The sequence below is a fragment of the Pseudonaja textilis genome, chromosome 1, assembly GCF_049901715.1.
Source record: "Pseudonaja textilis isolate UNSWEBS1 chromosome 1, rPseTex1.2, whole genome shotgun sequence".
Taxonomy (NCBI): domain Eukaryota; kingdom Metazoa; phylum Chordata; class Lepidosauria; order Squamata; family Elapidae; genus Pseudonaja; species Pseudonaja textilis.
Window position 1 is genome coordinate 329,510,127 of NC_141990.1, and position 17,052 is coordinate 329,527,178.

The 17,052-nt window shown below is 41.1% G+C and overlaps 1 protein-coding gene across 2 annotated transcripts in view; it reads right to left on the reverse strand.

Annotated features, from left to right (window-relative positions):
* The window catches only part of CNN2 (calponin 2), a 34,233-nt gene that overhangs the window by 16,839 nt on the left and 342 nt on the right, over positions 1-17,052 (reverse strand). The gene's annotated exons all lie outside the window — the stretch shown is intronic.

The window sequence follows — 17,052 nt, forward strand, 5'->3', positions numbered from 1 at the left end:
TTACACCAGTTTATTGAAGTACAAATCAGTGGTGGGATTTAAATTTTTTTACCACTGGTTCTGTGGGCGTGGCTTGGTGGGCGTGGCAGGGGAAAGTTACTGCAAAATCCTCATTCCCTCCCCACCCCACTAACCTGCTTTTCAGCTCCATTCTCCTGTGCAGGGCAACAAAAGACCCAGCCAATCAACTGGGACTCGGGAGGCAGAGATGGAGGCGGGGCCAGTCAGAGGTGGGATTTGCCAGTTCTCCGAACTACTCAAAATGTCCGCTACCGGTTCTTCAGAACTGGTCAGAACCTGCTGAATACCACTTCTGGTACAAATCGTCCTCAACTTACAACCCATTCATTTAGTGACTGTCCAAAGTTACAACAGCCCTGAAAAAAGTAACTTATGACCATTTTTCACATTTACGACTCTTGCAGTGTTGTAAAATTTGGTGACAACTGGCATGTATTTATGATGGTTGTAGTGTCCAAGGATCATGTGATCACTTGTTGCGGTCTTTTGACAACCAAAGTTAACGAGAAAGCCAGATTCACTTACTAACTTAACGGCAGTAATTCACATAATAACGGTGACAAGAAAGGTTGTAAAATGGGGCAAAACAGCACTTAACAACTGTCATGCTTAGCCACGGCAATTTTGGGGTCAGCTGTGGTCATAAGTCGAGGACTACCTGAATTGTGTTGAGTTCTAAGAACCATCCTTTAAGAAATTTAAAGAAAGTGGAATAGGTTAAGAGATGGGCAATAAGAATGATCAGGATACTAGAAGTAGGTTCTGTGCTGCAACGGTTGTAAATATGAAGACAGACTGAAAGGAACTGGGACTAGTTAGCCTTAAAAAGAAACGACTAAAGGAGGATATAGCATTTTGCTGATATCTGAAATGAAGACACAGAAGGAAGGCAAGATTTATTCTCCAAAGTTCCTTTTCTTAATTAATTTTTATTAGTTTATCAAAGTATAAAATACAAAGAAAAAAGTAGTAGAAAACTAAGAAATGGGGGAGGGGAAAGAAAAGAGATATAGTGCAAAAGGAGAAAAGGAAAGCAAAAGGCACTAGTTTCCGACTCTCTTTAGCACAGTAGAACATCATTACAACCATCATTACAACTTTTTGCTTTTACACAACAGGATGTACAAGCCGTTTCTATAACAATAAGACTATTCTCCAAAGTTCTAAATGCAGAATACATAATAATAAAATCAGGAAGACAGAGTCCATATGTAGTCCTCACTTAGCAACCACTCAGTTAAACAGACCTCCACAGAGCTTTTTATGACCCATTTTCAAAATTCCGAGATGTGTGTGTGTGTGAAAGAGAGAGGGGGGGGGGAGGGAGGGAGGAAGGGAGGGAGGGGAGGAGAGAGGGAGAGAAAGAGAGAGAGATGCTTGGAAAGTGGCTTGATTTATGATCATTTGCAGCATCCTGCAGTCTGGAATCCATGACTTTCAGTGGGGTTTTATGGGTGTGTTGTTGATCATAGTGCTCACTTAACAACTGCACTAAAAATGTTGGAAATCGGGTGTGGTCAAATGATGACCTGCTTAATGACCACCATGACTTACAATCATATGTCCGTGCTCAATTAGGTTCATGTCAAGGACTACCTGTCCTAGAGTCTCAGAAAACCTTCTTAAGATTAATAGCAATGGAATCTTTTAAAGTTAAAAAGTTTTTTAACTCATCTGTTGGAAATGTCCCAATTTGGATTCCTGGACTGAATAAGTAAGACTCTACGGGCATGAAATTGCTTTCCAACTCTAGGATTCTTCTTTCTGATACGAACACAAAACCAAGTTCACTCTTTTCCACTCTTTAAATATAAAGTTAATTAATTAATCAGAACAATTAATCAGTGGAACAACTTGCCTCCAGAGCTTGTGAATGCTCCAACACTGGAAGTTTTTAAGAAGAGATTGGACAACCATTTGTCTGAAGTGGTGTAGGGTTTCCTGCTTAAGCAGGGGGTTGGACTAGAAGACCTCCAAGGTGCCTTCCAGCTCTGTTATTCTAAATTCTAAAACAGAACAAATGTGAGACAATGGCCAGGTTTATACTATATCCAAAGCCATCGTGTGGTTGTTTGAATTTTTATTCATTGAACTCATTTATATCTCTGCTGACAGGAGCTGAAGACATCATGTCCAACACTTACTCTTAATATTCCTCACAACAACAACAATACTATGGGAGAATTTAGACTGCAAGATGGTGATTCAAGAGAGATCCAACTTAGAACTAAGAAGAAACTTCCTGACAGTTTGTGAACAATTTAACCAGTGGAAGTGCTTTTTCCCAGAAGCTGCGGGTACTCCAACATTGGAGTTTTCAAGAAGAGATTGGACATTTGTCTGGAATGGTATAGGGCAGTGGTGGCTAACCTTTTTGGGCTCCTGTGCCAAAAATTGTGTGCACGCTTGTGCACGTGCGCGTGCACTTGCGTGCCAGCACCCAGAAGGCAATGTGCATGCCCCCCATGCCCACTGCGCATGCGCACACAATCCCCCCGCCCCCTTACCTGCACTGGGCCTCCCAGCTGATTTTCGGCCTGTTTGAGGCCTTTTTCAGCCTCCCAGGCTTGAGGAAAGTCTCTGCAGCCTGAAAAATAGGCCTGTTTCATCATTTCTGGTAATTCAGGAAATACAGGAAGTGATGAAACAGGCCTATTTTTCAGGCTGCAGAGACTTTCCTCAAGTCTGGGAGGCCGAAAAACGCCTCAAACCAGCCAAAAATCAGCTGTGAGATGTGTGCATGTGCAGTGAGGCAAGTTTGCCTAAGGCTGCGTGCCACCACAAATGGCTCTGTGTGCCATCATGGGTATAGAGTCTGTTTGATTAGGGCAGGGGTGTCAAACTCGATTTCATTGAGGGCTGCATCAGGATTGTGTTTGACCTGGGGGGGAGTGACTAGGGGGCGTGGCCAGCTCGACATCACTTGTGTTGGGGGTGCCTGTGGTGGCCTGAGTGCTCTGCCAGTCAAAACGGGCTCCCAAGGTCCGTTTTTGGCTGCGATGGCCTCCTACAACCCTCTGCCAGCAAAAACGGAGCTCGGGAGGGCCGCGGGCTTGTTTTTGCCGGCAGAGGCACTGCGGGCCAAGTCCTTTGCTGTTTCCAGGGCAGCTCCGCAAGCCAGATCTAAGCACCTTGTGGGCTTTGAGTTTGCCACCCCTGGATTAGGGGGTTGGACTAAAAGATCTCTAAGGTCCCTGCCAACCCTACTATTCTATGTTCTATAACTGGGCTCTTGCCACTTTGTGAGCTCCCAAATCCAGCTAATCATGTCACAGTGTTTTGTAAACTGTGATCTATGTTTTGTATCTCCTTAAATTGTGGTTTCTTGAACAAACTGTATACCCCAGGCTCAAACTGAAGCACTGAACATAAACACTTCCATTCCAACCTCTTTCAAGACAGTATCCAACACAAGAACTCGATTTACACATCACATTAAGCCATAAACCACAGTTTACAAACTTTAACAGCTGGATTCACCCTGCACATTAAATCAAAACCAAACATGCAGTATTGTGGGTTTGCATGCTATGCACAGTAGGTCTTTTGCTTCACAATCAAGCTTTTAGTTATTTAAGCCATCCCGTTCATTGAGCAAGATACTAAGTGAGTGGCATTCCACTGGTGTTGCTTTAATTACCGCAGATGCTTATTATATATCCTTAATTTCATCTCTATTGTTAACTGTCTTTGGAAAAATTGAAGGGGAAAACAAAAATGCTGCAATCACAGAATAACTTGGGATATTCTCACAGGATCCGGTGAGAAAGCAGATTTTAACTCAGGAAAGTATCATCACCTCTCAAATGTTCTCCATCACTTCTAACGCAACCCCCTGGAGCATCAAGGGCAGACTGGCGCTCCAGAAGGCTGGCAGGTTTCAACACCCAAGCTGATTTCCTGCTGACAGGACAAATACACCAGGGGTGTGTCAATTGGCTTAGTCCGATGCCGCTTCTCCTTCTTCCTGGTTCTTGATGCAGAGACAGAAAGAAGAGGCTTTTAAGTGCAGCCTTAGCGCGAAGATTAGCCAGACCTATCTCCGGCTTTAGAAAGTCTTTCCAATTTGGTTCAAAGCAAGAAATAGTAACTACTAATTATCAGTTTGCATTTTCTGCAGACACAACTGGGCGTACACTGGGCCATCTCTAGTTTTATAGCTGTCAAGAGGATGGCATCAAATACACCATCTGAGATCCATGCTGATCAGGATTTGTTTCAGACTTAACGGGGTGAATTTAGGCATTGCTATTTGTAAATCACAGATCAAGAAAATTAGTTCTCAACAAATGATAGTTTAGCCCGATACTTGAACCAAGTCTTTAACAGCTGGATTCATGATAGACCAAAGTTTCTTGAAGATACTTGAACCAAGTCAGTAAGATAGACCAAAGTTACTCAACCTTGGAAACTTTTAAGATATGTGGGCTTCAACTACCAAAATTGCTGTTGAGATCTACACATCTTAAGGTTGTTAAGATTGCAAAGCACTTGGGTAAAGCATTTAGTATGTATGTATGTATGTATGTATGTATGTATGTATGTATGTCTCTCTCTCTCTCCCCCTCCCTCCCTCTATTATATGTACGTGTATGTACCTACACACATATATATATAAAACCAGTCACTTTTTTATCCCAGGCCTGCAGTCTTTTATATTCTACAATTAATATAACATTAATGACACAGGAGAGCTATTACCATTCAGTTCATTTTCTCTTTGCAGCCTCTTGCCAAACATGGCATTTTCCAGATCTGTTAGTATTCTAAAATTCCCAACCAGCATTGTGTCTGCCCAAGATGACAGTCTGTATCTATCCAGAGGGCACCACACAGTCTGACATTTAAGTATTTTCCTAGCCACAAGAAAGCCAATGATCTTCCACAAGTTGGAATAGGTTCTGCTGCTGTTATTTCTCCCCTCAGAATTTAGCACTTATAAAAAAAGCCTGTTTCATAAAAATAAAAGCTGGTTTGGTGCAGTGGAAACTGGGAGACTATGAAGTTCTGCCTTGGGCCTGAAAGCCAGCTGGGTGATTTTGGATCAGCTTGATAATCTCACAGGGTTGCTGTTGTAGGGAAAATAGGAGACAGGAGTATTATGTACAATGCCTTGAGAAATAAAAATAAAGGTAGATAAGGATCTAATGATAATAAAAATGATTTTGCAAATCAGTGTGAGATTAATTTAGAGAGTTTCGAAGATAATTAACTAGGGTTCTCCCACAGTTAATTAGATTTACAAGTATCTAACACAGCCACCGTTTTGGGTGTTAAAATGAGGGTGTTAAGTCTTGTGGGAATCCAATGTCTAACTATCAGTTAAATGTAATTCGGAATTGTATCTTGAAATATGTAGAAAGGAGGTACCAAATGAATGTTAGAAACTATTAAAGGCAAGTCAATATTAGGTAAAATGATTGTGTTCTCCTTCACTGAATGTGTTCAAGCACATCTGTCTGGGAATTTCTATTTGAATTCCTGTGTTGAGTAAAGCATTGGATTCCATGCCCTAAGTATTTCCCAACATTAGTACTCTACATAGTTAAGAATATTTAGGGCTCTAGAACCATCTTATCTAAACATTCCCTTATTACAATCTGATGAGCCTCAAAGTTAAAGCTTTAGTGATTCTTCTCTCAACTATGTGGAGAGCTATTCAATTTTTCCCTTCTTAAATCAAATATAGCCAATGATCTTCCACAAGTTGGAAAGCATCTCATTCGGCCTCCTGTTCAGTTTAAGTAATTTACACATCCAGGTTAAATATACTCAGCAGCTAAGAGGCAATTCACACGTGGTTGCAATCATTACCAACATCTTGGTCCATATATTGACATGGTGTTCTAGTATTTCTCTTGAAATTCTGGTTCCCGTGAAATCTTTTTAGCATTAGTGGCATGTCCCAAAAATTTCCAAATGGCTAAAAGAAAAAAGGAGACAAACATGCTTGCCAAGAATGAAGAACAAGCTCTTAGCTCTGTTAGAGACTTTAGCAAAAAAAAAAAAAAGTCTTTGGCATATAGTATATCTTAGCTCAAAATCTCAGGAAAATTTGTTTACGTGGTGCCAGTAAGCGTTTTGCTACAAGTTGTTCAGAGTTATGATGAAAGGAAATGCTGTTTGCTCATTGTGTTTGAGCTCTGCATGATAAAAGGCTAAGACAGACAACCTTTTATGTATAACCCTAAAGGACAAAAGTGTGCTTGCTAGTACGCATCCTTTCACAAGAATTCAGCAACTGAAAGGAAACCACAACACAAAATAAGCTGGTCTGAAATAGCTATTCTCCCCATTTGAAGTCTTTCTCCCTCCTTATTTTAATCGCTAAATACTGCACAGTATTGCTGTTCGCTTCACACACGTGAAGCTGCCATTTTAACCAACTGGCTAGATCCGCAATGAAATGCTGAATCATGGTTTACAATCTATAGTAGCAGGATGGAGTTATGGCTTCACTTCTGCTACTATTGTTAAGCGAATTACCCATGGTTGTTAACTGAGACATCACATGACTGCAACTTGTGATTTTATTGCTGGCTTCTCCATGGACTCCATTTGTCAGAATCCAGCAGTGAAGGGCACAGATAGCAATCACGTGACCATGGGACCAGAAGTGGCATTCAGCAGGTTCTGACCAGTTCTTGGGAACCGATAGCGGAAATTTTGAGTAGTTCGGAGAACCGGCAAATCCCCCATCTCTTCTCTGCCTCCCATGTCCCAGCTGATCGGCTGGGTCTCCTTTTGTTGCCCTGCACAGGAGAACAGGAGCTGGAAAGCAGGTTAGAGGGGTGGGGAGAGAATGTAGATTTTTGCAGTATCCTTCCTCTGCCATGCCCACCAAGCCACGCCCACAGAACCAGTAGTAAAAAAAAAACTGAATCCCACCACTGCATGGGATGATGCAAGGAGAGGACTGCTTGCAAAATTATTTTTTCAGCATCATCGTAACTTTGAATGACCGCTAAAATGGGCAGTTGCTAAGTATGGACTACCTATACAATTAAATTTAATAACCAATATTCACTTTCTTATTTCTTTTCCTACCCCATCCACCCCTGTTGCTTTTATCCAAGGGGGGGGGGGAGTTAATTCTCCCATTGATTTAAAACTTTTTTTAAAAAAAATAGCCCTTGAAACTACAGAAGAAATAACTTTTCCTTCAATCTGAATTATAGGTCATTTTTAAAAAATGTCATGTGTCTTCCTAAGCAACACTGCCTTATATTTTCTACCCAACTGACTTGAGCGACACAACCCTGCTAGATTCCTGCAACAAGAGTTTAAGTAGGGCTGCTCTGGAAGCTGAAGTTAGTCCAAAATACAGCAGTCTCTGCTGAGGAGGAAAACACTTCCAACACGGTGACTCTGCATTGAGGCTGCTGCACTGCTTTCACAATAGGCTTCCATAATTCTAGGTGCTGTTTTTAACCTTCAAAGCCCAAAGATCACATCTCCCAACCAGAAATAACTCACCCAGTGCATTCCTCTTCAAAAGAGCTGGTTCCGGTCTCCATCCAAAGTGAAGTTAAGAGAAGGTAACAGGCGCACAGAATGCTGATACCTTCCCACCAAAGTGTTACCTATTTGCATGCTTTTGAACTGCTAGGTGGGCAGCAGTTCAGACAAGCACACAATACTTAGGTCTCAAACCTGGGTTCTTACCTTTCCAACTGATAAGCTCAGCATCTTTAACCGCTGATCCATCATGCCCACCCCACTTTATTAATAATGTTAACCTTGTTTTAACTGCCTCCACCAGAATACAATGTTAATATGTTTTATATATATACATTTCAACTATATGCCGCCCAGAGTGAATATGTGAGTGAGTTACGTAGCTCCATATAGCTTGATGACTGGATGGATGGGAGGAAGTGTGGACAGACAGACAGACAGACGGACAGACAAACTTTGGGCAAAGACACAGACATGGGTAGTTTGGGTCACTTTTCGAATGCAAACATTTCCCTTTTTTCTGGGGCTGCTCTGAGCTGTGAGAAGCAGAGATGGCCCAGAAATGTTGAAACCAACAACACACCAAAGGTGTTAGCTAATTTGTTACTCAGTGCAGGGTGCAAACCTACTGTAGATGGTGCATGTAGCACAGCCCTAGCAATCCAGTATACTTTATTTATGTGTATAAATGTATTCATTTATGCATCTGAGGCAGCTGCCTATCTCACAAAACAGTGACTGCAGGCAGCGAACAAGGACTGAAACCCAAAATACACAATAAATAACAAGCAGAAACAAGAAACTGAACAATTATGTTAACTATTAAGTAATAGATTCATTATATGTGGTTTTATATACTAACATTTTATTTTTCATGCAGTTCCAATTATCTTTTTAATTATTTCTCTTTTCTACGGTTTTATCATTTTTATACTGCCCAGAGTCACTTAAGATAGTGAGATGGGCAATGTCTACATCTCATTTAAATAAAATAAAATAAAAATATACACAAGGTCTAAACATGTTCCAATTCAAGTGGTAGGACTAGAATCCAACAGATCAGCCAACAGAGCTCCCAGCCCCAAAGCTTTAAGTAACAAGCAGTTTTTAATGCCTTACAAAAGGCTAAAAGAATTGGGGACATCAGAACTTCAACGGGATATTGTGGAACCTCAAATTTGACAAACCATAGCTCATTCAAAAGCAATAGCTTTCCAGAGGCTTTTCCAGATTTGCTAACTAAACCAGGATCCATTTAATTGGGGTTGCTGAGAATTGAATCTTGGATTTCAAACATTCAGAACATGTCCGCAATCCCTGGAATGTGGCTCTTTCTCCTTCCTCTACAAGGAAGGAATTCACTCTTATTGTGTTTTACTAAACTACTGGCACCGTTCTCACCCATTTTTAAAGACACATATCCCATTTACTTTCTGAAAACATTTTCAGCAATTATGCCTTGAAATTAAAAAGAAAACATTTATACCAGTGTTTTTCAAATTTGCCAATTTTAAGGTGAGTGGACTTCAGTGCCCAGAATTGAGCAGCTGGGATGAGGAATCTTGGGAGTTGAAGTCCGAATCTTGGGAGTTGAAGTCTGTACATCTTAAAATTATCAAGAAAGATTCTTACTGATGGTGGAAATTCTAGAAACAGCACTGCCCTATATACCAGGGCTCTCTAAACTTGGTTAAGACTTGTGTGAATTCTCAACCAGCATGGAACTGTGACTTATGGCCCTATATATTAATTTAAAAATACAGATAATCCTCATAAATTGATGGTGACAATTCAGCCCAAAATTTCTGTTGCTAAATGAGACATTAAGTGCATATAGTCAAGGCTATGGTTTTCCCAGTTGCAATGTATGGCTGTGAAAGTTGGACCGTTAAGGAAGGCTGAGCGCCAAAGAATTGAGGCCTCTGAACTCTGGTGCTGGAGGAGGAGACTTCTGCGAGTCCCTTGGACTGCAAGGCCATCCAACCAGTCAGTCCTAGAGGAGATCAACCCTGACTTCTCTTTAGAAGGCCAGATCCTGAAGATGAAACTCAAATACTTTGGCCCCTAATGAGAAGGAAGGACTCACTGGAGAAGAGCCTAATGCTGGGGAAGATTGAGGGCAAAAGAAGAAGGGGATGTCAGAGAATGAAGGGGGCTGGATGGAGTCACTGAAGCAGTCAGCGTGAGCTTAAATGGACTCTGGAGGATAGTAGGGGGCAGGAAGGCCTGGAGGAACATTGTCCAGGGGGTCGCGATGTGTCAGACACGACTTCACGACTAACAAAATGAGACGTTAGTTAAGTGAGTTTTGCCCCATTTTACAACCTTTCTTGCCATAGATGTTAAATGAATCGCTGCAGTTGTTCAGTTACCAACACGGTTGTTAAGCGAATCTGGATTCTCCTTAACTTTGCTTGTCATAAGGTCACAAAAGGTAATGACCCCGGGACACCACAATCATCATAAATATACTGTAAGTCAGTTGCCAAGCGTCTGAATTTTGATCTTGTGACCATGAGGAATGCTACAATGGTCGTAAGTGTGAAAAATGGTCATCGGTCACTATTTTCAGTGATCTTCTAACTTCAAATGATCACTAAGCGAACTGTCGTAAGCCAAGGACTTTCTGTTCTAGACAACCTCTAGAGAAGGAAACTCATTTTAAATCTTCATAGCATAACAGCAATCAAATAAATCACACATCACCTAAACCTCTTTAAGGTTCAGGGGGGAAAGCCAGAGATTTTTTTTCCCCTTTAAACTGAAATAATGGAAAACTTGGGACATTTTAGATTAAAGGCTGGAGGAGATTAAAAACACCAGACCGCCATCCAGTTGGCCCAAGGGCAAATACAGAGGCAAGTTTTCCACTGTTTCTCTGAGTAAGAATCTATTACTTTTGAATAAGAGGATGTTTAAACTTGGGGAAATGGAATTAAGTAAAAAGAAGGCAGGCTGTGGTTGATTAGAACAAATTTTACAGTTCAGTTGGACAGTGGGTGCATTCAAGCAGACAATGTTTTAAATTGGGGTCTGGCATCGAACAAAGGATTGCATTGATCGACCAAACTATCTCCTTCCAACCTTATAATTTTCGTCCTATTCCAGCAAGCTAATCTTTATAGATTTTGAAATCTACAGAGCTTCTGCTAAATAAGTATTACTTTTCATCATTAGTTAATAGAATTAGCTGGAGCAAAGGTTCAGTTCTTTCTTATCTCATCAAGCAGTGAAATGTTATTTCTGCATTACAAGCATGAAGTTGAGCTCATTGGAATTGTCTGCCGGGAAGAGACCGCAGAAAGAAGAAATAGGATTATAGGAAACCATATGCAAGTTTCATTCTTCAGTTTCTCTCTTTGGGGAGCTAACATTTGAAAGAGAGAGAGAGAGAGGTCTCAACTTCCGAATTGGCCTATTCCTCTCCAAGCAGCTGCTCACTTTTGAAATAAAAATCTTTTTATAATGCATTCAGCATCGACTCTCCTTCTAAGCCACAAAAATATCCCTTTTTGAAAGTGCAATTTACATAAAGTTGTAAGTTGTCCCGTTTCTTTCCTCTTTATATATATTTGCTATTGCTTTTTTAAACAAAATACAGATTTTGAGCACAGCAAATTTCCATTTTAGGAAAACGAAAACCAAGAGGCCAAAAGACAAAACCAAAAGAGTCTTTTATAGAGACAGAACATACCAAAATATAGACAAGAACAAATAATTTAGTTTATGCTCCATGTTTTGAATTCCAGCTACCATACAGGTAGATCTCAACATACAACCATTTATTTAATAACTCTTTGAAGGTACAATGACACTGAAAAAATGACAGGACCATTTTTCACACAAACATTGCAGCATTCCCATGGTCACGTTCAAATCAAAATTCAAACACTTGGCAACTGACATGTATTCAAACAGAGGGAAATTTAGTTTGGATTCTGGTGTACGCTGACTATATGGGTTCCTTCTGTCTGTGCAATTCCAAATTTTTTGTCCTATTCCAGCAAGCCAATCCTTATAGATTCTGAGAAACTCGAAAAGAAGTGGAAAGTAAAGGCCAAAGTGATCACAAGGATGATGGGAGCGCTTGGGGCTGTCACTCCCTAAGCTGAGGGTTTGGCTCGAATAGATGCCCAAAATGGCATCTCTGTCCAAAAAATTGCAGTGCTAGGAACAGCCAAGATCTTGAACCCTCAAACCTCCTGCCTCTGGCAGAGGACTCAAAAATGAAGACACGCACCACTAATAAGTGTGTGTGTGTGTGTGTGTGTGTGTATGTATGTGTGTGTGTGTTTAAGCTTTTGTCAGCCTCTGCTGACATTGTCAGAATATTAAGCTACCATTACAGAGATCTCTGCCTTTATATACCATTAATCAATTTAGCCCTTGCATGCATGATAGGCCCTGATAGGGTGTGTATGTGTGTGTGTGTATGTAGTCCTCAACTTACAACCATAATTGAGCCCAAAATTTTTGTTGTTAAGGGAATTTTGACCCATTTCATGATCTTTCTTGCCACAGTTGGCAAGTGAATCACTGTAATTCTTAAATGAATAATACAGTTGTTAAGTGAATCTGGTCTCCCCATTGACTTTGCTTGTCAAAAGGTCACAAAGGGTGATCACATGACCCCGGGACACTGCATAAATATAAGCCAGTTGCCAAGCATCCAAATTTTGAGTGCTGTTGTATCTTTGAACAGTCACTAAACGAAATACCGTAAGTCAAGTTCTACCCGTATATATTTCCAAGTTATTATGATGGAGACTCCAGCTCACAAATTCTAGTTTCTTCTTTTTGGAAAAGTCACCAGCTCTACACATCTATCTTCAACAGTTCCCCAGTTAACTGTTTAACCAAGTGGAACGCAATACCCATACAAATGAGCCATGGCACAGAAAATTAAACCTGCGGGATCTACCTTCCTTTGAGAGGCTATCATTTGGATAAATAGTTGGAACTGGGATGGTAATTATTCTCCTTCTCTCCTTTGCATCACCTCTCGAGCAGAGCTGAGCTATCTGGATTAAACAAGCTTTTGGATCAGATTCACTCTCAGCCACAGCCAAGATGGTTTTATTTTTTTAATCCAATTGAAACTCCTTTATAATTCAGGTTTTTTCTTTAGCATTCAAGCCTTCCAACAGATGAGAGAGAAAAAAGATTAGCCATCCCACAAGGGGGTCAATAATGTGCTCCTTACCCTAGAGGTCAAGCAGAGGAAAACTCCCAACCTCTCACAGACCCAAGAAGTGTGGTTACACAATGTTCCCCAGGAGTGGCTGCTCTTGGTTTAATGCCAAGAATCAACAGGGGAAAACAAGTGGAAGCATCCAGTGGGTGAGAAGGAACAGGAAACAGAGCAAATGCGAGATTTCAGAAATAAGACAGAAGTGACGTTGATTCAAATTTCAGGAGAACGTTGTCACCTCCTTTCAGAGATTAAGGTCATGCCAGCCTTACTAAGATCTTGGCCTACTTAACTCCTTTAAGATAGGTGCTATTCACAGGGGAGGAAAAAAGTTGTGCTGAAATTTGATTTGGATTTTCCCCACCCTCCAAAGATAGTTTCTGATTTTAGGAGTTGAGAACATCTTTCCATTCTTAGTGGCATCTTCCAAATTGTAGATGAGAAGCCCTGTTACTGACCATGTTTTCTGCCTTTAGCAGCCTAACCCTTCCCCACATTAAAAAAAAAAAAGTCCAGTGGAAGGCACTCCTTCTTGAGGCATGAGAAATTAGAAAAGTCGTAAAAATGATTGCGTACGTGCATGGGAAGATAGCATAAGTGTACCTACACATCTCTTGCTATCAAATAAATAAGTAATTGCAAAAACTCTTCTCCCCATCCTTAATCTCTTTACTATAAATGTTTACTGCTTTGGATGGAATTGCTTTTTCATCAAACTGAAAAAGTACACCTAGATGGATCTCCAAAAAACTAAGCAGGACCAGCCTTCATTAGTGCTTGGACAGGTGACCACTATGATATCTCAGGCCCAGCAGGTTAGACTGGAAAGCTGAAAAAAACAAAGCAGAAGGTAGCAGTGGGAAGCCACATCCATATTATTGCCAAGAAAACAGCACAGGGTGGTCATGAAGTCACTAAGAGTTGATCTTAACTCAAAACTTTCACTGAAAAAAAGGCAGGACTTTCCTGCACGGCCCTAGGAGGGGAAAATGAGTTCAGAGATACAGGCATTAGCATTCTAATGATCAGTTTTGGGATGCTCACTTGCATCCAACCTCATAGAAGAAATTCACCAACTCTATATAAACTCTATATAAATTGGGGAACACTTTTTAGGTGCTCACCAAATAACTCAAAGAGGGGTGTCAAACTCAAGACCCATGGGCTAGATTAGGTGCCACCCTAAAAACAGCAAAGGACCGGCCCACAGTGCCTCTGCCAGCAAAAACGGAGCTTGGGAGGGCCATGTGTGGCCCATGCGAGCTCCATTTTGGCTGGCAGAGGGTTGCAGGAGATGTCCCAGCTGGAAACGGAGCTTGGAAGCCCATTTTGGCTGGCGGAGCGCTCGGGCTGCCATAGGCACCCCGACAGGAGTGACATGAAGCTGGCCATGACCCCTGGCCACGCCATACCACACACACCCCGCAGCCCCCAAGATCAAACACAACCCTGATACCGCCCTCAATGAAATCGAGTTTGACACCCCTGTACTAAAAGTACCGGTAGTCTTCAACTTATAACCACCACAGAGCCCAAAATTTCTGTTGCTAAGTGAGATGGTTGTTAAGTTAGCTGTGCCCCATTTTACAACCTTTCTTGCCACATTTGTTAAGTGAATCACTGCAGTTGTTAAATTACTAACACGGTTACTTGAATCTGGCCTCCCCATTGACTTTGCTGGTCAGGCGGTTGCAAAAGGGAATCACATGACATCGGGACACTGCAAACCATCATAATACGAGTCAGTTGCCAAACATCAGAATTTTGATGACATGACCATGGAGATGTTGCAACGGTAGTGAGTGTAAAAACTGGTCATAAGATACTTTTTTTAGTGCCATTCTAACTTCGAATGCTTCAATCACTAAACAAATTGTTGTTAGTCAAGGACTACTTGTACCGACATTTTGCTCATGCAAATGATAACTTTCATCATTCCAAGACAATGAAACTTATCCATTTCTGATAATTTATTGTTTCACATATCCTAGCTAAGGATGCCTGGTTAATGGTATTTCTGCAAATTGATACTCTCTATTTCTCAGGGCTTAACTCTTTCCATCACTTCTCTAAGAACAAATACACTCTGAATCTAGCACACACAAACTATTAAGACTTTATTACGACCCACCAAAGCTCCTAAGAAAACTCAAACTAATGGTGCCACTTCCAAGTATAATTTGAACCCTCTCGATATTGTAGGTTCCTATTTATCATAGCATTTTCCATTTACTGTAAATCAGGGGTAGTCAACCTTTTTATACCTACCACTTACTTTTGTATCTCTGTTAGTAATAAAGTTTTCTCTAACCGCTCACCGGTTCCATAGTAATGGTGATTTATAAAGTAGGGGACAAAACCCCTACCGCCCACCATGAAAGCTGGAACACCCATTAGTGGACGATAGGGACCAGGTTGACTACCACTGCTGTAAATAAATCTACCCTTTGCAAAAGCCAGGTTAAATACGTTGCCATCAAATGTGCTAATTAGTAAATGTCAAAACATTTCCATTTCTCAAATATATTGTCCCTCTAATGGTACTGACCTTGAAACTGTGGATCATATTTTATTGCATATTGCATAAGTTTTACAAAAGTTTTTGGCAGAGTATTATCTGGCCTAATTTTAAACTCAAGGCCAGGAAAGATATTGCTGAAAAATGTTTTACTCTCAGCTAAAAAAATCTAAAATTACAAGGACAACAGCCATATTTTTAACCACTGTTATTAAACAAGGTCTTTTACTAATAAATTAACACATGTTAAATGCTTAATGTATTTTATTTGTTAAACTGTTATCTTACATCAAACTTTTTAATACCTGTACTTTATCACTTGGGACTTTCAGCTGTATAATTATAACTACAACAACAATAATGTGGCTGAACCCACTGAATATTGTGGCTTTTACAGAGATGAAATAATACTGTACTATAACAAAAACCAACAAAAGAGAAGGTACTTTGGGAAAGTAATGTGACTCCAGCATTAGTCTGAAAGTTGAACTTTGGCAGATGAACAGATCTCAAGCACCTTGAATTCTGTAAAGAAATTGTTCTTTTCAATAAGGATTATCCAAACCAGATGTGATCAAAACATTTCAAGATGAAGAATATGGAAAAATTACAAAACTTGGGCATCTATCTATCCTTATAGACCCAATCTAGCCAGCGTCTTTGGGAGGCATGCAAAAATTGATTCTGTGCCATCAAGTCATTTTTGATTCATTGCCACCTCACAAATTTACTTCACAAGGCTTGCAAAAAGAAATATAATAGCAAATATCTCAGCAATTTAAAAAGTCTCAAGCAATAAAGCAACGGAATCGCATCAAAATAATAGCGAAAAACAAGAGGAAACAGATATATCTTTATTCTCTTAGGCATGCTGAAATATTTGATGGGGCCTTCCTGAATGAAAGGAAAGTACAGGGTCAATCATGGGGGGGACGGGGAGAGAGCATGTTTCATAAGTGGGAAGGTATAACAAGGTTTGTTTGCCATTCCAAGCTTCCTAGACCTGCTTTTGGGAGGCATTTAGAGCACCTCCGGCTCAGTGTTCAGATTGGATGGGCAGCCTCATATGGGACAGGTGGTCCTGATGCGGCCAGGTGACACACTGTGTAAGGCTTTCTAGATGATGACCAGATTTTGGTTTTGGCCTTGAAGCCAAGTAATAAACCAGCATAGCAACAATAATACCAGTATATTGTTTTGGTCACTAGAAAAGCAGAATATAAATCGTTGCATGATTATCTCGATTCCACCAGCAAAAGAAAGCTCAGAATGTCCCCTCCTTTACCCAGCCCTTCAACCACAGATTTCTTAAATCACACCCATCCTTCAAAGAATAAAAAGGTTGCCAACCAAACTCTTATTCCGGGTTTTTTGGGGCTCCCCGCAACCCAATGAGGTAGTTTGACTGAGAATAAGTCAAGGCTGACCATCTGATAGCGATTTTGTGGCCACCCTCCTGTACACTCCCTACTTCGCTTCACTTTTGTTCTCGGCAGAAGCCACCCAAGAAGAGAGTTCCAACATTCTGAAATAGAACGTTCCTAAGTTCCCCGACAGAACGTTGCAACGTTCTAGATTCCAAATGAGAAAGTGGAAAGAAACGCGTCTCTTTAGCCCACTTTTAACCGTAGCCGACGCCCCCCCCCCCCAATGCATGTTCAAGCACCAGCCGGGAATTCTAGGGAGCAAAACCCCCTTTTGCTCCTGTGGGGCGGAGGCGGCTCAACTCAGAAGCCGCTTCTTTAATTCCCCTGAGCCCCCCACTCTTATAATGGGAAGCGCGCGCGGCCCCCGCCTTCTCTCAGGGCGCGGCGCCACACCTCCGTCAGGGCGCACGGAGAAGCGCCTCTCCAAAACCGTGCGC